The sequence below is a fragment of the Dermochelys coriacea genome, chromosome 1 (assembly GCF_009764565.3).
Source record: "Dermochelys coriacea isolate rDerCor1 chromosome 1, rDerCor1.pri.v4, whole genome shotgun sequence".
Lineage (NCBI taxonomy): Eukaryota > Metazoa > Chordata > Testudines > Dermochelyidae > Dermochelys > Dermochelys coriacea.
In genome coordinates, this window is record NC_050068.2 from 83,951,654 (window position 1) to 83,978,922 (window position 27,269).

Consider the following 27,269-nt stretch of genomic DNA (forward strand, 5'->3'; position numbering starts at 1 on the left):
CAAGATTCACCAGCCACATACAACAGAAAATTCTTTCCTGGGTAACTCAGATCCCATGACTTATCCCAAAATATCTGAAAAGGAATCTGATTTACTATTTTATTTACTATATCAGTTGCTGACACTTGTTCTTACAGTTCTTATATAAGGTTTGTTTGAAAATTGTAAGGATCTGGGTGTGGCAATAACACTATTTTGCTGATGTTTCAGATGCCTTTGCTCACACACTCTGACCTGCAAGGGTTGTTTTTTTTTAATTGGCTTCATTAGTACTAATGAAACTATTCTACCTTCCAATGACAATTAAAAAAAACAAGGCAAACAAGCCACAGGAAAGATGGGTGTAGTGGGGATGTCTACATTTTAGTAGCGGTGGTATGTTAACTTCTTTCCCAGTGTGAAAGTCCTTTAAGCTGTTACCCCCTGCTCCTTGCCAAGTTTGAGTTGATAGGTCTAATGCAGGGGCACTTAATGAGGACCAAGGGAAAGCCAACTTCCCCTACCCCTTCAGAAAATATACAGCTCAGTAGCTGCTACTGCAACAGACGCCTGCTCTATATTGGCACTGTCTGGTGGACCAATATAGAGGTGCTAAATCTGAGAGAGACTAGGCTTTTGCCCCACTTCTTTCTTTCAGCCTTGACTGGATGACAATATTTAGGGAGCTTTGACAGAACTGAGTTCTGTGATCCCTGCTCAAGCTCCCTGAATATTGCTCTGGTTCTCTTACGTCTGGCATCCCTCTGTGACTGAGGACCATTGGCTTTAGTGAAGATCTCAAGCCCATTCAATTTTGTACCACAGAATGGAAGTCTAGCTACAGTCCTGCTGAATCATTTGGCTGGATAAAATAAAGCCCACTATGGTTATCAGTACAGCATGTGCCCAGTGACATTCTTTAACTGATACTAACTATAAAACAAATTTTGCCTTTCTCTGTTATGCTTGTGCATGGTCCACTAGGAATTCAAAGAACTGATTGTCTTGCATCTGTTTTCCTTGGGATTTAACAATTCAGAATGGTGTCTATACATAACTAATAACTAATAACTGCCCTAGTTGATTGATATTGATATTGATATGACACTATATTGATCTTTCAGGTGTTTAGAATGACTGTTGCCTTTTGCAGTTCATAAATTGACTAACAGTGAGGCTCTGCACTACAGCCAGACAGTTTCTATAACTTTAAAATTTCAGTAAAATATTTGAATTTCAAAATGTTAAAATAAATAAAATAACAGGAGGAGAATGAAAAAAACTTTTCTGTATTATTTTGCCCCTCACCCAACCTGCTGTACTCAGTTTATCTATAACAGGCTGGCATTCCCGCCTTCGCTCCCTCTTCCCCCAAAACACCCCACCAAACTTGCAGATGTTAATTCTGCTAGAAAAGCATTAAGTGGGTTCTGCTGAGCTACTGAGGCAGGTGACTCAGTATCTCACCTGGATGTAAGAGTGGCTCTTCGGTACTGTTACAATAGAAGGGTGGTAGTTCCTATGGAACCAAGAGCTTCCTGTCACACCAGCTGGAGCCTTCCTGTGTCTTTATTGTAAAAGGTTTGTTGTTGTATTGGAAGACCACACTCAAGTCTGACTCTTCCAAAGTAAAAATGGAGTTTGCAATATCAAAGTACATAACAGGGATCTCTATCCTGAGGAGTGCATACAAGATTGTGACCAAGATTAAATTCCTTTGTTTTGCCTTGCAGAGCTGGGATATATTCTAAAACCTGACATTCCACCAAATCTTTTTAATTCATTACAAACATAAATGGAGTGTGTGTGTGTGTGGGGGGGATTCCATTCTAACAAATTCTATTTAAATAAAGTGAAAATAGTGTTCAATGAATTTGTTAAATTAAATGGAAATGGGGAAAAGTCCCCCACATTTTACACTTTGCAGAATGAAATCATAGGATTGTGTCCATATAGCTCAGCACTTCATACAATATTAATTTAGAAATCTATTTTTATCTAAAGTCAAAATAAAACTTTAGAAAGGAGTTAAACTTCTGAGAGCCAAATCCTTCTGCCAATGAAGTCAAGTGCCAAATTCTTATGGATATCAATGGGACTAGGGTCAAGACCTTAGAGTCAATATGAGAATAAGAAATCAATATGACTGCAGAACAGAATATTAGAGTTGGAACATGTAGGCAGAGGAGGAAAAGAGGCAGATGAGTTTCAGCGAATTCAGTATAATGTTGCCCTTATTATCTTTGTGGGAAGTTAAGGAAAAAAAGTGAGGTTGAGCAAAAAAAATGTGTCCATGGCTCATGGTTTCTGTTCCTCTCTGTGCTGGAGGTCAGCAAGTCAGATCCCTGAACATTACCGTGATGGATGCATCAGCAATGTATAAATACATAATTGTAAAAAAAGAGAATGTGTTTGAGACCTGAATTCTATTTCTGCCAACCACTGACTCAGGGAGATATCTATGTATTTGGGTCATCTGCATATTTCTAGTATCTGGGCCAGAAAAGTGGCTACTTGCTCAATGGGCTTATTTAACTTGTTGATAGTGTGGCCTGAGAAAGTTCACAGGTGGCAAAAGAGAATGTCCAATGCTTGTGTAGTGGAGGCTGTGGAGTTGGAAGTATTTGTTTTCTTTGTTCATTTGTTTTTTTATCTTTTACACAAAATATGTTTGTGTGTGGGGATTGGCACTGAACATGGAGGAGGAAAAAGAAAGAGAACTAAGTGTATCCGGGGTGGTCTCTCTGTTCTTTACTGATTTTTTTAAGGTCTTGATTTCATCCCATAGCAAAATAAGACTTTTTTTTAATCTCAGAATTTTTTATAGGAATGAAAAATGGTTTCCCACCCAGCTCTAACATTCAGAATATTTATGTAAATGATTACTAGTGAGAATAAATATTGTGCAATTTGGCCCATAGATTTTAAATCCATTCATAGCTAGGTGGTAGGTTGTGGTCACTGGATGATATTAGGGGAGCAGTTTTGGGAATGTGGCTTATTGATGTATTATGGCCCATAGGTTTCATGAAATCCTTGCTCTGTTTTAGTTTAATCATCTTCAGGGCAATTGCAAAATTTTGGGGCTAGAGGGGACAGGGTTAGTGTAAAATAATACAGCAGAAACACTCACAATATAGTGTTTGACGCAAAATTTTTTTCACCCTTTGTTAATTGTATTATAATTCAACATGAACACAATATTATGGATTATTTGATGCACACTATTATATTAGTCAATGGTGGCACTTAACTCCCTATTCATTTAATAACAAGGTGCTGATAGAGTTAGAAATCTGAGTAATTTTATTCTAAAAAAATATGCTTTAGCAATTTCATGTTCTTTGATCTTATTTAAGTATATTTCATGATGATGCAAAAAGTCCTTATTCATTTATATTAGACTATAACATCAATATAGATATAATTAATTCCAAAGCTGTTATGTCCAAAAGATGTGTTGTTCATTCACAGAAGCCAACTTTGCGATTTTCAAATGATGGACAGATATTTTGCTGACGATTTGGGCATCAAAATATGCAGCATAATTTGATCTTTCTGTCAGTGTTATATTGGAATAGAAAACAAGCAATCTAATTTTTCTTTCTTTTTGTGTAATGGACATTATTTTAAATGAAAGTCATACTTCAGTATTGTATCAGTCATCCTCTCTAGAACTTTTTGACAGAGCCTTATATTAATATATATGCATAAACACATATGCATCTAAATCACCAAAAGAAAAAAAATATCGTTATGTGGATTATGGTGTGCATTGTTCCAATAGAAATAATGTACTTCTTCATTTAGTAAGATAGCTATTTATATCCTTATCACATTCTCTCAAACTCACCATTGATCACTTGATTGCCTTTCTTCCAGCTTCATCTCCCCAGTTTTTATTTTCAAAGTGAAGATATGAGCACTGTAGTTGCTATACTGGCTCAGTGTTGCTAATGCAGTATAAGAAGAATCTCTTATATTTATATATCATCTCTTCACTTCAAAGAATCTGAAAGTACTTTACTAATATATTATGTATATATAATATGCATCTGATTGTCAGCTCCATGCCTTCTTAGGTACATGCAATTTAGTGAACTATCTACCCTACATACATCCTTACTCTTGTCAAAGTGCCATGGGATCTTTAAGACAGAAATGGTCAACTTCAGTTTTCCATTTCATCCAAAACAAGCACATCCAATCGAAAGTTCCCAAAGCTGTACAGGAGCATTAATTTAGTAATAACTCAGAGAAGGGAACCATATTCTAAATTGCCTATGTCATGTCTCTCAGCGCTCTTTTTTTTCCTTGGTAGTCTCCCATCCAAACACTGACATGGTCCCAACCCCTCATAGCTTAACCAGATCACCCGACGACACAAAGTATACCATTCTTGTTTGATAAGAATAGCCACTATTTATACATTCCAGAACAAGTCTAAATTTTCAAAACCTAGGATTTTTTCCCCAAGCATTTCTCTTTAGAGTCTTTAGTTTTAATGTTTTTACAATACTGTAAAGAGCTGCAATGAATGTACAGAATCTGTGTCACTCTAGCCATGTTCTTAGTCTGTGGTGAGAATGATCTTAATTCTGTGTATCATAATCATAGAATCATAAAATCATAGAATATCAGGGTTGGAAGGGACCTCAGGAGGTCATCTAGTCCAACCCCCTGCTCAAAGCAGGACCAATCCCCAACTAAATCGTCCCAGCCAGGGCTTTGTCAAGCCTGACCTTAAAAACTTCTAAGGAAGGAGTTTCAACCACCTTCCTAGGTAACACATTCCAATGTTTTACCACCCTCCTAGTGAAAAGTTTTTCCTAATATCCGACCTAAACCTCCCCCACTGCAACTTGAGACCATTACTCCTTGTTCTGTCATCTGCTACCACTGAGAACAGTCTAGATACATCCTATTTGGAACCCCCTTTCAGGTAGTTGAAAGCAGCTATCAAATCTCCCCTCATTCTTCTCTTCTGCAGACTAAACAATCCCAGTTCCCTCAGCCTCTCCTCATGAGTCATGTGTTCCAATCCCCTAATCATTTTTGTTGCCCTCCGCTGGACTCTTTCCAATTTTTCCACATCCTTCTTGTAGTGTGGGGCCCAAAACTGGACACAGTACTTCAGATGAGGCCTCACCTATGTCGAATAGAGGGGAACGATCATGTCCCTCGGTCTGCTGGCAATGCTCCTACTTATACATCCCAAAATGCCATTGGCCTTCTTGGCAACAAGGGCACACTGTTGACTCATATCCAGCTTCTCATCCACTGTAACCCCTAGGTCCTTTTCTGCAGAACTGCTGCCGAGCCATTCGGTGCCTAGTCTGTAGCGGTGCATGGGATTCTTCCATCCTAAGTGCAGGACTCTGCACTTGTCCTTGTTGAACCTCATCAGATTTCTTTTGGCCCAATCCTCTAATTTGTCTAGGTCTCTCTGTATCCTATCCCTACCCTCCAGCGTATCTACCTCTCCTCCTAGTTTAGTGTCATCTGCAGACTTGCTGTGGGTGCAATCCACACCATCCTCCAGTTCATTTATGAAGATATTGAACAAAACCAGCCCAAGGACCGACCCTTGGGGCACTCCACTTGATACCGGCTGCCAACTAGAGATGGAGCCATTGATCACTACTCGTTGAGCCCGACAATCTAGCCAACTTTCTATCCACCTTATAGTCCATTCATCCAGCCCAGACTTCTTTAACTTGCTGGCAAGAATACTGTGGATCATAATGCATCATAATGCATTTCTGGCAAATGTAGCTCTGTTATCTTAAGATTTTTACATGTTTGAGCTGTAAGTATGAAACAGAGCCTCCAGGGCAGCTTGCACAACAATGAATTGTTGATCACATTGAATTGCAGAGCTACAGGTTATGTAAGCAGCCTGTTTGAGCCATTGAGCTTTCTCTTAGCTACATTTGAGAGGAAGTGAGAAGAGTCCTCTGGCTCAGTCATCCTTCTCCTGCCCTGTGGAGAGGGGGAGAACATAGTATGCTGCCAGTGGATTCCTCCATCACCCCAAAGAACATAGGGGTAAGAATAACATACTACCACACTCTTGATCCTCTTCTGGGAATGAGGGGCCAGAAGACTGTGCTGTGTTATTTCTCAAACTCTCTCTCTCACACACACATATGCACTACGTGGGAGAAAAGAGTGACTCAGTAGTCTAAAATCCAGGGAAAATGAAAAGCAAAAATGCCCATTGGTTGTTCCTGAGCACAGTGGAAGAATAGAAACCAAGAGACAACAAGCCAGCAAGAGAGAAGGACCTAGAAAAATATTCAATCTTCCATTTTGCTGCTAACCAAAATACAAATTTGCATGAAATCTGGACTCTGGGACCTATATGCACATCTCTAGTTTTGAAGGCATTATCTTTAGCCATCTAGACTATTACATCTAAAAAGGCAATGGGATTAATCTGGTTGAACCTGATGTATAAATAAATATGTTCAAAATGACACCAGAACTTAGAATGTGTGTTAAACTTAGGACACTGACAAAAATATTACTAAAGTGGGATCCATAACGTGTGAAGTTAAAACATAAAAGTTGTAGGAAATCATATTTACATGGAATCCCTGTAGCACACAGATGTAGTTGGTCTTTATCACACTGTGTCAGGTAAGTTTCTGTTTCATGGAGAACCTATCTGAAAAATAGTTGATTTCATTGAGGTTGAAAGAAAACTCATTAAAAGTAAAAGCAGCAGAGTTTCCTCACTTTTTTATAGTTATATTTCTACTATCCTTTAAACTACCAGTCCCTAGCAACTCTTTAACTTTATTTAGTATGGAGACATAGTTGAGGTAAGTTATAGTGTAGAATCTTGAGTCTCCCCTATTCCTCAATTTAAAAAACAAAACAATCAGCAAAGTAAACATGTCAGAGTCTGTTTTGTATCCCTTCATTCAAGACTCTTAATCTTTCTTCTATGAAGTGACATCAATCTCCTAAGTATATGCTTACAGCAACTGCCGTTAAAAAGACAGCATTTTCCAAGAACTATCACACACAGCTGTGCTGCATTCCAATAGGCACATATGTGAAATCACTATATATTAAGTGTTAGAAATGCTGAACTTTTTTGATGACTACTGCTTCACTTTTACTTTCAATCTGTGTTGTAACTAACTTTGATTATAATTTACCTCTGCAATAAGATGAATTCAATACTCAATCAGATGGATGTTCGCTGTTTTCAAATGATGTGGGTCTGTAGAAATGGATCACAGGAAAAATAGTTTCTGATTAGCTAATAAAATCTTAAAGAACGTTTTGGGGAATTTGAAAATCTTCATGTCCACAATTCTATATCTTTGTGTTAAAACTAAGAGTCATTTTTGTTTTTTCTCCCAATTTATAGTCCTTATGCAGACGAAAGGCACACTGACACCAATAAGTCTTCAACCTGAAGGGCTACAAAATTAGGACTTATATATATTATATCCAGTCAAATACTTATCAGAGATTTCCTGGGTAGTACATAATATGGAAAGTCTGAAATTCCCTTCATTTAATCAGAACTGTAAATCTTAATCTGCAATTTGTGAGTAACAAGTAGCAGTGCATCACCACTGTCTAATCAGCTGTAAAATGTAAGAGGATAAAAATTGGAGATGGACAAAAAGCATTTTCCCACTATGTTTTTAAACATAGTGTATTGTGCTAGTAACAATAATGTTATGTGACAAAATATATCAGCAGATTGACATGCCACTGATGTATGTGTGCTACTGCTATGAATGAGCTGCAAGGAGATAGCAAAAGCAGAGTTTATCTTTCAGCTTAGGCTTTCAGACATCTTGATGGGAACATTAGAAAATTGTCAAATTAATTTCATGTTTCCTAACATAACTATATATTGAAATTTGCCCTTGAAGAGCTGAGTATGGTCTAGGTGATTGAGGGCTTTAAGGAATGAAACAGTTTAATTTGCTTAACAAGTTACCTTTTGCATATTTTAACTACAGATCTCAAAGTATTGGAAATGATTTAGGTATTTCAGAAAAAAGGCTACCTGATTATCTTCTCATGCAATGAGCTTGAAAAAGTGATCCAATGCTTTGCATCAAATATGCAATGCAACATGTGAGCCCCGTTTGAATCTCTGCTTACTGCACAAGTCAAATGATCAAATTAATCAAATTAATTAATAATCAAATTAATGCCAAGTCTTGTTTCTCCAGTATGGCCTGAAACTCTTTGGTTTACACTGAAAAGATAAGCAAAGATCTTGTAGCTTCAGATGGAGGATGGTAATGATGGCTAACCAGTAATGATTAGACCCTGAAGCCAATATGCCTCTTCATGTTTGGGAGGGAGGAAAAGTAATTTATGCTTTGTGTTCATGCTGAGTGTAAACTGTAGCTAAGATCCATTCTTTAAGGGATTGTGCTGGTTTTGTTAATTGACAAATAGCATTTTTCAAATAGGCTTCTGAGAACAATATTCTATTTATACTGAATACAGAAAGCAGGTTTCCAAAGGCAGATATAGAATATCAGGGTTGGAAGGGACCTCAGGAGGTCATCTAGCCCAACTCCCTGCTCAAAGCAGGGTCAATCCCCAATTTTTGGCCCAGATCCCTAAATGGCCCCCTCAGGGATTGAACTCACAACCCTGGGTTTAGTAGGCCAATGCTCAAACCACTGAGCTATCCTTCCCCCCAGACAGAGAACAGGAAGATTCAGATGCCAGCATTTATCACTCAGCAGCTAGAATGGCTTCAAACATGCTAATGAACTCTAACGTTCTCCCACAGAGCAGGAGTAAAAAGCTTTTACAAAAGACCTTTTTTTAAAAACAACATTAGAGATACAGGGTCTTTCCTTTGCAATCTCCCCCCACTCCTTCATTCCCAAAGCTACGCTGAAGTCAGTAGAATGCTGGCAGGGTAAGGCACTACAGAGTAGGAGTAAGAGTAGCAAAATCTAGCCCTAAATCAATAGGCTTATTATTTGTATTCCAATAGTACCTAGAGGAGTGGACCAAGATTGGCACTCTACAAACATAGAGTAAGAGATGGTCCCTGCCATAAACAAGTTTACAGTCTAAGGGATAGATTGTGACATTGTGACTGAATGTCAAGATTATTTGTTAGGACTGCTCTGGGAGGAGCCCAGAAGGGAGATTGTGACAGTGGGAATCACAGCCCCTCTCCCTACTGCCCCTGGGAGGGAGTATGCTGTATGCCCAACAATTCACGAGCAGTAGCAACATGGCTGGCTGTGTTCTGGAAACAAGGTCAAGGCTCTGCCCACCTCTGTGAAATATAGAAGCTATACGGAGCCTTAAAACAAGCTTATTAACCCAAGACACACCCACATGGAAGTGTTAATGAAAATCGAGGCTAAGAACCTTTTAAAAATTCCCAGTTTCCAGACTTTTCTAAATTTTTATTTATCTTTCTTGTCTGTGAAGAACCTAGCACAATTTAATATTATGGGTGAAATTCATCTCAGCACAAGGCTGGTGCATCACACTGAATCCCATTTTATCCTTGTTTTAAGGGCTTAGCGTGAATTCCTCCCTCCCCCCCCCCACTGAAATAAATAGAAAACTCCCTTTGACTTAAGAATGAACTTCTGCCATAGTGAATTGGAACCTTAAGTAGAGATGGGTCCTTGTGCTGGTTCTCTGCAAAGAGTGAATATCACCAAGAATGAATAATCCATCCATCTGAATCCAGGGAGAACCCCATTGCTCTAATATGAATGTGATTTGTACATGAAAACATACTTGCTTATACACATAGTTATTAGACTTTTTAATGTAGAAGTAATAATGTTGTTTATTAGTTTTTGCATATAAATAGTTGCTATTTGATGAAGGTCACTGCACGTTACCTACAATTATGCGATTTTTTGTTTGAACTGTATATATTGTGTGAAGGATATGTGGAAAATAGGTCCCTGTACTATTTAAAAGCAACAAAGCTATTTTAAAAAGAAAAATCCATATTAACTCAGAGGAACTCCTTTGTCTGAGATAAACCCTGGAAATGCATTTCCTAGGTAGTTACTGAACAGAAAACAATTAACTATTTTAAATTTGGCTTTACTGTCTTTCTCCTACTCAACTCAATAAGTAGGGTTAGTCAGAGGTGGCCAGATTCAGCTCTCACTTGGGTCAATGGAAAAGCTTCCATTGACTTTAGCAGAACTGAGTCAATCCCATGGATTTCTGCACATTGGGTGATGTTAACCCATCATAGAAGAGCCTCAGAAGGAGGAGAACCATAGAGCAGGGGAATGACAGTTGTGGAGTGGGTTCATGGGAGAGCACCATGCATTCACTCATGTGGCAAAGATGAACTGGGTTTAGTATGGAAGAGGGCTGTAGAGGCATAGTGTGGCCAGTGGGTCAACAATTTCACAGATCCCGTGGCAACAAATGCCTGAGTAGGTGTATAGGACAAATGCCCCTCCTCCCCCATTCTGATGATGATGGGCGATCACTCGTTCCCGAGTATGATCATCTTCCATGGGAGTTATGGATCCTCAGCTGGCTAATGAGGTCAATCCTTGAACCACAAGTTCTATTACAATGAGGGCAGATGTTTTCAGGCTCAGCAAGAGGCTGTTGACCATGACTGGAGACCAGTCTCTCCTTCTTCCTGTACCTCTTGTTCTCTTGGGCTTGTCTGCGAGCAAGTTCAAAATGCAGGGGACCATCACATAGGACTTCACTCCATTTTAAGCAATCCTGGGCAAGTGTCTCCCAAGTATCAATGTCAATATTACATTTTTTTAGGTTGTTCTTTGGCATCCACCCCATTGTAGCCTAATGATGAATACCCTCACCACTTCATTTGCTAGAGATGAAACCAATAGGTTTCTATAGAGATTACTTTGGTAACCTAAGGAATTTAATAGAGAATAGTTACCTTTCCATGCTGGAGGTGGGATGAGGAGGGTCCTATGAAGGACATGCAGAAGGGGTGGTGGGAGAGGTAGGAGGAGAACCAGGAAAGTATAGTCAAAGAAGCCAAGGGAGGACAAGATTTGAAGAAGAACATGGTTAACCATCTGAAAGGCAGCAGAGAGGTCAAGGACGGTAGAAACAGAGTACTGGTTCTGAGCTTTGATTAGAAAAAAAGGTCATGAGACTTTGGTGATACTGGTTTCAATGAAGTGCTGTGAGGTGCCATAGGTCTGAACTCCAGGTACACTGAGTGGGAGCCTTATCCTCTGTGCTACTAACCTGCAGCAGCTGATGAGGGAACTGCTGCTAATACTCTGCCATCAGAAGCTACACCCACTGACTAAGAATGGTCAGATGACTAACAGCAGACTGCTGATTGGACACCACCAGCCATAAAACTTCATGTCCTTGTCCCTGTCATAGTTGCTAGGTCTGTTGATGCTTAGATCCCGGAGACCAAATCCCTGCTACCATGCCTTGTTCCTGCTTCCTTGCCCTGAATCCAGTTGCTGACTCTGGCTTTGACCCTTTGTGTAACTATGACCCTGAGTCCAACTGCTCCAACTGCTAGGTCAGACAGCCCTTGTTATGGGCCCTAAAGGTGCATAGGAAGCAGCTGTGATAAAGTGCTCCCATTCTTTATCTCCATTATGCGTATGTTAGATCCCTTTGTTCCCTAGGAACCTCTTTCTCATTTGATAAATGCTGTGACCAATTTTTTTCTGGATTTTTTTAATGTATAGTAAGATACAATTTTCCAGAACCTTTCTCTCTTGTGTCTTTATCACTTATTTGCAACTCTTAATAGATGAGTGGTGTTTATGTTTCCATATAACAGATTATTTGGAGAATAAAGACAGGGGAAGATTCATTTTTGAAATCCTTTGCTTTGTTTTTGGATAACATGGTTGTTGGTGCTTGCTTTGTTTGTCTGAATGTAGTCTTCTTGAGATGCTAGTAAAAATCTGCTTTCATTAAGATTCTGCCTCTGCCTGTAATTTCCCTTCTGTTATAGTCCTTGAGGGAAACCATCTGCTTTTTCACTGTTTGTCCTCTTATTCCACTATGGGTTCTATTTCCCTTGACAGTAACCCAGAGCATGCCCTATCTTATCTATTTTCCCTGTTCTGTTCCTTCTGGGTCTGATAAAGCTCAGTCTATTCTAACATCCCTTTATCTCCCACACATTGAATTTCACATACCAGTTTAGCTACTTGTTTCATTAGAATAGCAATCCTCTTAGCAAATGTTTTGCCTGCTGCTTTCTGTGTGGTTTCAACAGTTTTATACACATCATGTTGTATTCCTAATTCGGCTTGTGTTTGCAGCTTTTTTCTCTTGCCAGGAATCTGATTATGAGCTGTGTTTGTAATTGGGTGTGATAGTTCTTTACAGTTGCCAAGTAAATTGATTAGCACCTGTGACCTCCAATTTCTCATTCTATATATTCAAAGATGCCCAGTCTGAGAAGAGAGAGATTTGTTCAGTTGTGCCTTGAAGGCACTGGCCTATTCTGGGACACTGTGGAGCTACACCCCAGGGGAGCTCAAGGAGGAAATCTTCCCCATCTTTATTCTCCAAATAATCTGTTATCTGGATACTAAATGATAGCATTCACTGTAATATCTAAGCACATCAAGGATATAGCCACCTTCCCAACTTCCATAGGAGCAGAGGGAGTGTGATCACTGCTACATCTTAGGAAGCATATTTCCCTTGTGTGCCCAGACAGGTTTGCTGGGGAACCATGGGCCCACCTCCACCCATCCTCCTTTGGTATGTCTTCCACCCTATAGAGCACCAGGAAAGGGCAGTCTGGACTGTGTGCATGTTTAGATTCTGCGCAGAAATGAAAGGGGTGTGGGTGCAAAGCCTTTTTGCACAATGGCCTGCTCAAAGATGGTCCACAAATTAGTCCTCAAACAGTAAGAAATAATTATTTATGAGTTCAGAACATTTTGCACAAGTCCTGCTAGCCCTTCTGCAAAGAGGACAAGACATTCTAATTGAGATGATGCTATACTCTACAGTCCAACAGTGCCAAAATGAAAAATATAGCAGATACATTTGTGCTTTGATATGACCACAAATGCCAAATTCTGTTCTATTAAGAAATATGAAAACATGTCCTTAGGATGCATAGAATTGTCTGACTAGTAAACAGCAGTAACACACTACTATCAGTTGTGGAGCAGAATAACACCCAATTCAAAGAAGCTTCAAAGATTAACAACCTTAATCTACATTTATAATTGGCAAACATTTCCAAATAGCTAAACTTCAAATTAAATCAAAGTTGACTTATTTTGCTATGATTCAGTCATCTTTATGAAGATAAATCTGTGAGTGTGTCTTCTTGGCTAATTATCCTGACAAGGAGTGGTCTGGGAACTGCATCAGATGAACAACATGGCTCATACCCTAACAACTGGCAACTGGAAAGCAGGTGTCTGATCATCTGTTTTCCTTTTGCGGTACCAAAGGTCCACATTAACTTTAGGCGGGGGGAAATATATAAGAATATGCTCCACTGTATGTCTTCTACCTCAGATCCATGTAGTATGTGTAGTGTTTGAATTTGTTCCATTCACATAAGCACTAGCCAAGAAGCATAACAAGACCCCCTCAGAATTTTTCATTTGATTGATTTACATCCTGTCCTCACCTATTGTTCTGAAGGGCTGCGGTGTGTGTTTTTAAAATTTTCTGAACATGTGAATGAAATGGTATCACAGTTCAGGATTTCAAACATTCAGTTAATTAGTTACCTGATAAATGGGGATTCAATAAATTAAAAAAAGCACAGGACATTTTGTTTAAAAGGGTACTTAATTATAGTAGAGAACTGAGCTCTGAGTTGGGGGTGTCTAAATGTTTCCATTCTAGATAAGCTTTTATCTGATGCTTATTATAGTTTCTCAAAGTCTTACATTGCAGAAGGAAATTTATTCTCTCTGGTGTCTGTGGGAAGATGATTTTTTTTAATGTCTCAATCACATTGAGTAGAAAGAGGATGGGGGAAATACAAACTTTTGCCATTCTAAAAAGCAATATACTTTTTTTATACATTTGAGACATATGTGATACAAACCTGAAATTTGGATGGAGTTCACCTGGTCATTCAGTGGTCTGGTGGCAATCTTTTTATTTTATTATTCGGCTAAGTTATAAAGGTTTAAAAATATATTTTCTGTATGCAGACTCTTTTTCCTTGTACAACAAAAGATTAATGCAGTGGATTTTATCTAATGGTCCTCCCAATTTTCTATTCATAATGCACATGTTTGTACATGAAACTTGGGAGGAATTTCTCATTTAATGTGTCTATGTATGTGGGATTTGTTCTGTAATGATGCATGTGGAATAAGATAGGGATCATAAAGCATGTGCTGTTTGACAGGTTAATGGACTAGATCAGTGGTGGGCAACCTGTGGCCCACAGGATGCACACAGCCCATCAGGATTATCTGCTGGCGGGCCGCCAGACAGTTCGTTTACATTTGCACAGCCACCCACAGCTCACAGTGGTCACGGTTCACCATTTCCTGACAATGGGAGCTGCGGGAAGCAGCGTGGGCTGCAGGGACATGCTCGCCACTCCTTCCCGCAGCTCACGCTGGCCAGGAACGGTGAACCATGACCACTGGGAGCTGCGAGCGGCCATGCAAATGTAAACAAACTGTCTGGCGGCCCTCTAGCAGATTACCCTGATGGGCCACATATGGCCCACAGGCCGCAGTTTGCCTACCACTGGACTAGATAAACCCCGGTCAGATTCCGTATGGCAATCCCTATATATAAGGCATGTATAGTATGAGACATAGATCATATGGAAAAAGGCCTCAGTCAAAGCCAGATTGTCTCTGGCCCCTTCATCCATAGAAGGAACAATTTCAGTCTCTGATGCCTTCATGCTTTCCCTTTGGCTCTGTTCATGCTCTGCATTTGCTCAAAGAGTGGACGGCACCTCCATATGGGAGTAGTAGATTGCACAGTCCCTTCTCAAGCTCCCCTTGAGGTCTTGCCTCACCAAGTATGACTCCAATGCTGTGCAAAGTGTTCTGATGCTGTCTAGCAAATAGTTCCATATGATGGAATGTCTTTGTTTAATAACTTTTAAGAAGGGAGGAAATTCCATACAAAAATGTATGTGAAAAGACGGTTAAACTTCAAAAGTTGGGAAATGCCTGTGCAAAATTCAGTATAGCTCCTGGTACATACATACTATCAGTGTCTTTAAGTCATAATCACTTGCTATTTTCTCTGAAGAACCTCTGTCTAATAGTGCACAAATTTAATGGACAATATGTAATTAATGAGGCAGTGATGTGTAGTTAATGGGCCAGGGATTGATTTTTCCTCACTAAATGCTTGATTTTTGGTGGATGGAATTGAGGGGGTGACATTTTATTTTCTGTGTAGTCAACTCCCAGTAGCTATTTGCCACTTGGCTTTGCTGGTTCTTCCTGCTCAAACATTAGGCCAGGTTACAAGGAAATTTGTTGGAGCTTTACAAATAACATCTATTAATTCTTGATTCATCCCTAGAATGTTTGAGCTTTTGGCCATGACTTCCACAAACAATAAGACAAGCAGTCTCCCTAACAATGAAACAACTTAAGGTGCAGTTCTCTAGGAACTAATGCTTAGCTGGAAAGACACTGCAGTCTTTCACTCCTCACTGCAGAGGAGTTTATACTGATTAGACCTGATTCACAAATTTCAAACAAATATGTTATGAATTGAAAATTGGAAATATTTTATAATAGAATTTTTAATAGAATTTTGTATATACCTTTACCACGTTTTGACCATCTCTAACACCAAGTTAAATTTAAATTTGAATCATGTTACTGCATTGAATATTCTGTAAGGTAAATACATAGGAACCCTTGTGGAAGAACTTGAAAAGCTCCTTCCTAAGAAGAAAAGGAGTACTTGTGGCACCTTAAAGACTAACAAATTTATTTGAGCATAAGCTTTCATGAGCTACAGCTCACTTCATCCGATGCATTCAGTGGAAAATACAATGGGGAGGTATATATACACAGAGAACATGAAACAATGGGTGTTACCATACGCACTGTAACAAGAGTGACCAGGTAAGGTGAGCTGAGCTATTACCAGCAGGAGAGTGCGGGGTGGGGGGACCTTTTGTAGTGATAATCAAAGTGGGCCATTTCCAGCAGTTGACAAGAATGTCTGAGGAACAGTGGGGAGTGGGGAAGGGGATAAACATGGGAAAATAGTTTTACTTTGTGTAATGACCCATCCACTCCCAGAGCTTCCTACCAAGACTACAAAAAGAAGAATTCTGGGTGGACTCCTCCTGAAGGTCGAAACAACAGACTGGACTTCTACATAGAGTGCTTCCGCCGACGTGCATGTGCTGAAATTGTGGAAAAGCAGCATCACTTGCCCCATAACTTCAGCCGTGCAGAACACAATGCCATCCACAGCCTCAGAAACAACTCTGACATCATAATCAAAAAGGCTGACAAAGGAGGTGCTGTCTTCATCATGAATAGATTGGAATATGAACAAGAGGCTGCTAGGTGCTTGGTGCTAGGCTGCTAGCTCCAACACCACTTTCTACAAGCCATTACCCTCTGATCCCACTGAGGGTTACCAAAAGAAACTACAGCATTTGCTCAAGAAATTCCCTGGAAAAGCACAAGAACAAACCCGCACAGACACATCTCTGGAACCCCGACCTGGGGTTTTCTATCTGCTACCCAAGATCCATAAACCTGGAAATCCTGGATGCCCCATGATCTCAGGCATTGGCACCCTGACTGTAGGATTCTCTGGCTATGTAGACTCCTTCCTCAGGCCCTACGCTACCAGCACTCCCAGCTATCTTTGAGACACCACTGACTTCCTGAAGAAACTACAATCCATCAGTGATCTTCCTGAAAACGCCATCCTGGCCACTATGGATGTAGAAGCCCTCTAAACCAACATTCCACACAAAGATGGACTACAAGCCGTCAGGAACAGTATCCCCAATAATGTCATGGCAAACCTGGTGGCTGAACTTTGTGACTTCATCCTCATCCATAACTATTTCACATTTGGGGACAATGTATACCTTCAAATCAGTGGCACTGTGATGGGTACCCGTATGGCCCCACAGTATACCAACATTTTTATGGCTGACTTAGAACAACACTTCCTCAGCTCTTGTCCCCTAATGCCCTTATTCTACACTTATGACATCTTCATCATCTGGACCCATGGAAAAGAAGCCCTTGAGAAATTCCACCATGATCTCAACAATTTGCATCCCATCATCAACCTCAGCCTGGACCAGTCCACACAAGAGATCCACTTCCTGGACACTATGGTGCTAATAAGTGATAGTCACATAAACACCACCCTATACCGGAAACCTACTGACCGCTATTCCTACCTACATGCCTCCAGCTTTCATCCAGACCACACCACACGATCCATTGTCTACAGCCAAGCTCTATGATACAAGCTCATTTGCTCCAACCCCTCAGACAGAGACAAACACCTACAAGATCGCTATTAAGCATTCTTACAACTATAATACCCACCTGCTGAAGTGAAGAAACAGATTGACAGAGCCAGAAGAATACCCTGAAGTCACCTACTACAGGACAGGCCTAACAAAGAAAATAACAGAACACCGTTAGCCATCACCTTCAGCCCCCAACTAAAACCTCTCCAACGCATCATCAAGGATCTACAACCTCTTCTGAAGGACAACCCAATCACTCTCACAGATCTTGGGAGACAGGCCAGTCCTTGCTTACAGACAGCCCCCCAATCTGAAGCAAATACTCACCGGCAACCACACACAGCACAACAGAACCATTAACCCAGGAACCTATCCTTGTAACAAAGCCCGTTGCCAACTCTGTCCACATATCTATTCAGGGGACACCATCATAGGGCCTAATCACATCAGCTACAATATCAGAGGCTCGTTCACCTGCACATCTACCTATGTGATATATGCCATCATGTGCCAGCAATGCCCCCTGCCATGTACATTGTTCAAACTGGACAGTCTCTACGTAAAAGAATAAATGGACACAAATCAGACGTCAAGAATTATAACATTCAAATACCAGTTGGAGAACACTTCAATTTCTCTGGTCACTCGATTACAGACCTAAAAGTGGCAATACTTCAACAAAAAAACTTCAAAAACAGACTCCAATGAGAGACACCTGAATTGGAATTAATTTGCAAACTGGATACAATTAACTTAGGCTTGAATAGAGACTTGGAGTGGTTGGGTCATTACCCAAAGTAAAACTATTTCCCCATGTTTATCCCCACTCCCACTCCCCACTGTTCCTCAGACATTCTTGTCAACTGCTGGAAATGGCCCACCTTGATTATCACTATAAAAGGTCCCGACCCCCCCCTATTCTCCTGCTGGTAATAGCTCACCTTACCTGATCACTCTCATTACAGTGTGTATGGTAACACCCACTGTTTCATGTTCTCTGTGTATATAAAATCTCCCCACTGTATTTTCCACTGAATGCATCCAATGAAGTGAGCTATAGCTCACGAAAGCTTATGCTCAAATGAATTTGTTAGTCTCTAAGGTGCCACAAGTACTCCTTTTCTTTTTGTGAATACAGGGTAACATGACTGGTACTCTGAAACCTGTCCTTCCTAAGAGTTTCACTAGTTAGAGCACTGTATTTCTAGAAAACTGTATCCCATGGTATAAGAATATTTTAATCAAAAAGCTCTTCTACTACCCCGTGACCCCAAATTAAATTCTACCTTTATTCCTGCCAAACAGGAAGCAAATTAAATTAACTACCTGCCTGAGAAAACTATTCGAGTGCTTGCTTAAGAATATTGCAGCTGCATTGCAACAATAAATCTGAATGCTCAAGAGAGCATGGGGTTGTGAATAATTTAGTCAGAAGAGATGAGGGCTGATTCACTACTGTGCTACCCAGCTTTATACAGGTATCATTCCATTAAATTCAATGGAGCTATGTCCACATAAAGCTGAAGTAAGAGGATGATGACTCAGTCTCTCAATCCTTACTATATGTCAACTATAATTTTTATAATAACAGTATTAAAACTTTGAACACATGCTATTAAATGGTTCCAGTCTATTCTGTATAGATTCTTACATTGCACTCATCACCATAGTATCTGAGTGCCTTCCAGTAATGCACTAAGCAACATGACTGCACATCTGTCATGTGTGTCTTGTTCTCTGATCCTCTCCCCAGAGGGAGAAATGTGTGCAGTGGAGTGTTTTGTGGTGTGTTTTTCTATGCTTACACTATTTATCATTTTACCAATTTTCCTTCTGTGATTCAGTTCTTTACAAAAAGCCCTGAAGAAGAGACTTGGAATTACAATGGATTATTAATTTGGTGTTTCTCCCTTTTTATTTAAATTGTTTAATTTAACTGTATACATTTTTATGTTTGAAAAATTAAAGCATCAACATTTTCAGTCATGAAGTTTGGGGAAATACTTATTGTTGTGTCATTGTTGTCTACACAACATTAAGAATATAAGAAACCACACTACAACATTTGGTGTCCAAATAACTATGTCTACTAACTCTATAAAAACATGGTAGGCTTTGCTACATATATACACTGCTGTTCTGGTGGCTTCTACAATGGAAGACAGGGAAACACACTCTAGGAATCCCAAACTATTTAAAGGGAAACTACCCATTTTTGACACACTGTATGTACCTAAAATTGTGGTCATAAAAAAATCAGTATTTGTTAGCTGTTACAATAATCTCAGATAACACCACTGGCCATTTTTTAAAATTTATAATGATTATTATCCTGCTGTTTGTAAGTTCTTAAGGGCACAGACTATCTCATTAAGAATGCCCAATAGTGTACTAGATTTCTCATGATATAAATAAGATTTAGTCTATGCCCAGGAGAATTTACAATCTAATTTAGGATGAGATTGTGACATACCAGAGTACAATCCAGTCTAATGAGTAGCAGTGTCATCCCTGCCCTGGAACCTGCCGTGCCCTTTACAATGCCTTGCTGCTCACAAACAGCCTCCAGCATGTAAGTCACTTCCAGCTATGTCTGTGCTGCAGCCAGCCATCCATCCATTCACACCTTACTTCTTATCAGCCTTAAAAATTACCACTGAGTGACCCCAACAAACTCCCAGGCACAGATTTTCCCCAGAAATGTATTTTCTGTGCTGCCAAACCTGTTCCTGGACAGTATGAATATATTAAGTCCATTATTCCTTTATGGGAATAATATGCACACAATATATTATCCCAAATGGAGTTACCCAGCTACTTCAACTTAAATACACTGGATTAGATAAAAAAAAGTTTATTAACTACAGAGAGAGAGAGATTTTAAGTGAGTACAAGTACAGAGGCATAAAAATCAGACATGGTTACAAGAAAAAAACAAACATTTTCTGATGCCTAACTTAACAAACTACACTAGGTTCAAAGCAAAGTTTTTCGAAACACCGTATGCTTTTAGCAGTCCTCCTTAGGTCAGGACTCCACCCCAAAATTCCAGTGAATGCTTTCTTTGTCTTTTCAGATGCAGGAATGTGATGGTCAGGGAGAGAGAAAGGGGTGCCTTTGGGTGTTTGACCATCCTTTTTATAGTTTCAGTACTCCTCTTCAAAAACATTTAGAGCTGAGAAAAAGGAGCCGAGGAGGCAATGTGGAAGGATATTCTCTCTTGTTTTTTTCTCTTGTGTGAGCTTTCATATGTCCATTCATGCTTCAACCACCATTACAGAGGATATGTGTCCATGCTGATCACAGGTTCTCCTTGATAAAGATCCAAAGCAGTACGGACTGACGCATGTTCATTTTCGTCATCTGAATCAGATGCCACCAGCAGAAGGTTGATTTTCTTTTTTTGGTGGTTTGGGTTCTGTAGTTTCCACATCGAAGTGTTGCTCTTTTAAGACTTCTGAAATCATGCACTACACCTTATCCTCAGATTTTGGAAGGCACTTCAGATTCTTAAACATTGGTTTGAGTGCTGTAGCTATCTTTAGAAATCTCATATTGATACCTTCTTTGTGTTTTGTCAAATCTGCAGTGAAAGTGTTCTTAAAGTGAACAACATGTGCTGGGTCATCACCTGAGACTGCTATAACATTAAATATATGGCAGAATGCGGGTAAAACAGAGCAGGGGACATACAATTCTCCCACTAGGAGTTCAGTCAGAAATTTAATTAACACATTTTTTTTTAACAAGAGTCATCAGCATGGAAGCATGTCCTCTGGAATGGTGGCTGAAGCATGAAGGGGCATACAAATGTTTAGCATATCTGACATGTATATACCTTGCAGTGCTGGCTACAAAAGTGCCATACAAATGACTGTTCTCACTTTCTGGTGACATTGTAAATAAGAAGAGGGCAGCATTATCTCCTGTAAAAAATTTTTATTAAAGCTGTCTAAAACCCACATAATTTCTTCCCTGCTCAATTTTCTTAAAATTGAAAATGCATTAATTTCCCCTTATAAGTGTTTAATCTTTTCCTAATCAACAGAAAATATGGATTGGCTTGTATTTGCCTCCAAATTCAGTTCCTGTGTGAGACATTTAAATAATTAAACTCAGATCATAATCTACTACTTTTTCAAGATGCAGATTTCTTCCTTTTTGTCTTTGGGAGTAAAAGATGTCATTTTAATTATACTCTGCATATTTTGACTGATAGGAGGAAGGTAAATGAAGTATTCATAAAAGTGAACTTAATAACATTTGCAGAGCCTTAATGCTGCTTTGCATGCTCAAGAATCATTTAATCTTGCTCTTTAAGTCTCTCCAATTTAGCACTTATTTGCAGTACCTTCTATTTCATTTTTAATGTTGGTGACAAATTACTACACTTTCACCTTTTCTTTTAATAGCATACAATCACATTTCTGTGAATCTGAAAAAAAGATTTTGACTTTTCATATACCTTCTAAACTCTTTTAAAAACACCCTATTTACATTTCCACCTTTAGACTCCCTTTTTTTCCTTGAAAGATACAGCAAAATTTACACAACTGCACACTTTGATATTCTGAGGCTTCAGCAATCTAAATTTACAGTGGAAACTGCTCTGAGTTGAAAATAAACTAGAAAGAATGACCAATAGATTATATGATTTTGAAATTCTGAATCTGTTCTCACAATGCGAAATATTTTGCCTTTTAAAAAATGTTATTTCTGTTTTATAGTTAAGTACACAGAGGGAAAAACAGCATGTGAAATACACAAGTAGGTAAACAGGTTTTTAATATGGTGTTATATAGGGATAATGCTGCCATACTTGCAGCAGCATTGGTATGCACAAATAGGTATGAGAGCAAAATATTTGGTGCAGCACAGATATATAAATGTATATTTTTGGGTATTTGCTGCAATATTCACAGAATCATGGAAATCTAGAGCTTGAAGGGACCTCAAGAGGTCATCTAGTCCAAACCCCTGGGATGAGGCAAGACCAAGTATACTTAGACCATTGCTTACAGGTAGGTATCTAACCTGGTCATAAAAATCTCAAATGGTGGGGATTCTCCAGCATTCTCCAACTTCCCTTGGTAACTGATTCCAGTACTTAATTATCCTTATAGTTAGAAAGTTTTTTCCCCAATATCGAAATTATATCTCCCTTGCTGTAGATTAAGCCCATTGTTTCTTGTCCTACCTTCAATGAACATGGAGAACAATTGATCACCATCCTCTTCATTACAGCTTTTATCATATTTGTAGACTATCAGGTCACTGTTCAGTCATCGCTTCTGAAGGCTAAACATGCCCAGTTTTTTAAACTTTTCCTGTCTTATTTTCTAAACTTTTTATTAATGTTATTGTTCTCCTCTGGATTCTCTCAAGTTTGTTTACATCTTTCTTAAGGTTTTCTTGCTAAAAATTGGACACAATACTGCAGCTGAGACCTCACCAATACCAAGTACAGTGGGACAATTACCTCCGATGTCTTATATAAAACTCTTCTGTTGATAGACCCAAGAATATACACCTTTTTTGCAACTGCATCACATTATTGCCTCATGTTTAATTTGCAACCTGCTATTATCCCATATCCTTTACAGCAATACTGCTGCCTACCCAGTTATTCTCCATTTTGTATTTGACTTTTCCTTTCTAAGTATAGTATTATGCACTTGTCTTTATTGAATTTCATCTTGCTGATTTCAGACCAGTTCTCCAACTTATAAAGGTCCTCTTGAATTCTAGTACTGTCCTTTGAAGTGCTTGCAATCCCTCTGAGCCTGGTATTCATAACTTTTATAAACATACTTTCTTCTCCATTATCCAAGTCATTAATGAAAATATTAAATAGTACCAGATCTCTGCAGGATCCTGCTAAATAATCCTCCCAGTTTGACAGAGAATCATTTGTGACTGGTTGCCTTGCCCTTCCATGGTGCCACCTGATATACTGGGGTCCCACTGAGCCTGCCCGTTCCACCAGCCAGGACTCCCTCACCGTGTCCTGCTGCACACACACACACACAGAGGTAGGGACACACCCAGCCACAAAGGCACACAGATACTGAGATCAACTCTGTGTGGGAAACCTCGGCTCAGGGATTGCCCACTTTCTTTGGGGGTAAATTGCACACCTCCTTTGGGATAAAAACCCAAAATTATATGATCTTGCCTAGTATAGAGATCTATAAAGCATAAGCTCATGAAATTTGTTCCCTCCCTCAATGTGGAGGAAGATATGCACAGCTTTTTGCCCCCTCCCCAGTTTTGAATGATACAAACTGGTGTTGGAATAAACAAAAAACAAGTTTATTAACTACAAAAGCTAGATTTTAAGTGATTATAAGGGATAACAAACAGAACAAAGTAGATTACTGAGCAAATAAAACAAACACACTGTCAAGGTTCCTTCCCCACTCTGAACTCCAGGGTACAGATGTGGGGACCTGCATGAAAGACCCTCTAAGCTTATTCTTACGAGCTTAGGTTAAAAACTTCCCCAAGGTACAAGCTTTGTCTTATCCTTGAACAGTATGCTGCCCCACCAAGCGTTTTAAACAAAGATCAAGGAAAGAGATCACTTGGAGACATCTTCCACCCAAATATCCCCCCACCAAAAGACCTACACCCCCTTTCCTGGGGAAGACTTGATAATAATCCTCACTATTTGGTACAGGTGAACATAGACCCAAACCACTGGATTTTAAGAACAAAGAAAAATCAAACAGGTTCTTAAAAGAAGAATTTTAATTAAAGAAAAGGTAAAATAATCAGCTTTGTAAAATCAGGATGGTAAATACCTTACAGGGTAATCAGTTTCAAAACATAGAGAATCCCTCTAGGCAAAATCTTAAGTTACAAAAAGACACAAAAACAGGAATATACATTCCCTCCAGCACAGCTTATTTTACAAGCCATTAAGCAAAAGAAACTCTAAAGCATTTTCTAGCTAGATTACTTACTAACTTTACAGGAGTTGTAAGGCTTGCATTCCTGATCTGTTCCCGTCAAAAGCATCACACAGTCAAATCAAACCCTTTGTCCCCCCACTCCAGATTTGAAAGTATCTTGTCCCCTCATTGGTCATTTTGGGTCAGGTGCCAGCAAGGTTACCTTAGCTTCTTAATCCTTTACAGGTGTAAGGGCTTTGCCTCTGGCCAGGAGGGATTTTATAGCATTGTATACAGAAAGGTGGTTACCCTTCCCTTTATATTTATGATACACACAAACTAAGTTCTCACTCTAAATGTTGTTTTAAGCAGATTGCAGAATTTCTCTGTGGACAGACAACTCTTGCTTGCAGCTTAAAAATCCAGCTATATCCTTCACAGGACAGACACCATTTTGAGCCCGAGTTCAGTACTTCTCCCTTTTCCCTGTTGTCTTTGTTTCTTCATTGTCTCAAGCAGTTATCTTGGGTGGGGCTTCAGTGAAGAACGAACCAAGATTAACTCACTCTACAGCCTTAAATAGGATTTGCATATGGTGGGAATCCTTTGTTTCCCAGTTTGACGCCCCACCTCCTTTTAATGGAAAAAGAGTAGAAGTCCTACATGGTGTCCAGTATCAGGTGACATGATCACCTGACCCACAGTGTCAAAGCAGCATCCCAGGAAATTCTCAGGAAGGAGGGAGATTAGTATCTTCCGAGACCTATTGTTCCCCCTAATGGCCCATCCAGGCTGTTTCCATACTGTCTGGTGGGTGTTCCCTAGGTGAAAACACAATTGTAATTGTTACATAGTCAATCTTCCTAACTTTAGATTCAGAAATGATACACGCATGCAAATTAGATAGTCATATTCAGTAAATCATAACCTTTCCAATGATATCTCACATGATCCATCTTGCATGAAATACATCTCAGTTATGCCATATTCATTTCATAAGCATATCTCTATGAATCATATTTCTATGAAGAATATAGGGTATAATGTCACACCATTGATAACGCCTCTCTGAATATGTTTATTCAACCGATTGTACACCCACCTTATAGTAATTTCTTCTAGAACATATTTCCCTAGCTTGTTTATGAGAATGGCATGTGGGACCGTGTCAAAAGCCCTACTAAAACAAAGATATGACATACCCATATCCACTAGGCCAGCAATTCTGTCAAAGAAGGGAATTAAGTTGGTTTGGTGTGATTTGTTGGTGTTGTCCATTATTAGCTCTCCTTCCTCACTAAATAGTGGACCTACACTTTCATTTGTCATTCTCCTGATTCTAATGTAAAAAACCTCTTGTTGCCTTTTAAATCTCTTGCTGGTTGAAACTCATTTTGCGCCTCAGTCTTTCTAATTTTTGCCCTACATGCTTGTGCTATATTTTTGTATTCATCTTTATTAATTTCCCCATGTTTTCACTATTTTCTTGGATTCCTTTTTTTTAAATTATTTTCAGGTCATTAAAGAGCGCCTGATACAGCCATATTATTCTCTAGCTATTCTTCCTGTTTTTCCTTTGCATTGGGATAGTGTGCTGTTGTGTTTTTAACACCACCTTTTTGAGAAATTGCTCTGTATCCTGAACAATTTTTCCCCTTAGATTTTCTTTCATTGAATCTTACCTATCAGTTCTATGAATTTTAGTCTGCTTTTTTAAAATCTATGTCCTTATTCTGCAGTTTCCTTCTTTCCTTAAAATCTATCATTTCATTATCAGTTTCACACAAGTTGATTCACCACCAATTCCTCCCTCTTAGTCAAAGTAAATCTAAAATGGCTGCCCTCCCTGATCACTTTCTCTATCTTCTAAAATGAGAATTTGTCCCAAATACATTCCAAGAAATTGGTAAAGATTTTGTGTTTTTCCATATTACATTTCCAATATTGTTATACCCTGATAATGTACTTTTACAAATGTTATACACTAATGTTTGCATTGATATTTGAAAAATTGTTGCAACTTGATAAGACTGAAGGTGCTATTTATTCAAAACATAAATTGGCAGTATCATTCTGGAGATTGTACTTAAATTGTATTTGACACTTTTTGGAAATTAGGCCTTTAATCTTTTGGTCTCTTTTATATATACTTGCCTAGCTCCCATGTATGTGGATAGGCTAAATACCTTAATATTTGTAGAGCACTTTGAGTTCTTCAGATTACTTGCATGTACATATTTTATTTACCTGAGACTAAGATAAATGCTGAATCAGGACCATAAGCAGCTTTCTTTAATAAGTCACGAAGGGAACCTGATAGTGCTCTAATGCAGTGATTCTTAAATGTGGCCACCAGGGCCTTTTGTGGGGCCACGACAGCCTCCTGGACAGTGATGAAGGGGGGCAAAGCTACGGTCCCTCCCTCCCTGTTGCTTCTGCACCACCTCTGGAGGAACAAGGTGAGTTCTCAATTCACCTGGAGGAAAGGGGGGCTCAGGTTTCACCCCGGGGTAGTTGGGTGGCAAGCTTCAGCAGCAGGACTTTGGTGCTGACCCTCTGCTCTGCAGTAGTGGGGCTCACCACCCCTCCCTTTACGCTGGGGCCCCACTGCTTCCCCCTCGGACCTCCCCATCCAAGGCTTAATTTGTCATGGGGCTTGCTGATAAAAATGATATTAACAACCATGCAATTATCACTTATCACAGCCTCCCAGCCAGCTACTAAGTGTGCTGAGAAAAGCGATAACAAATATACAAATGTAATTTTCCACTTATACATTATTTTTATTATTGAGTCTTTAAAAAAAACCCTCTACATAAATAAATTACAATTAATTGGATGTGTATATGTGCATATTTATTTGTTTTTCCTGAAGTTCATTAAGTACTTAAAGTGTCAGTGTGGTCACCAGCAAGAGTTGGTGGTCGCACTTTGAGGCCACCACATTTTTTTGGGTGTGAGAACCA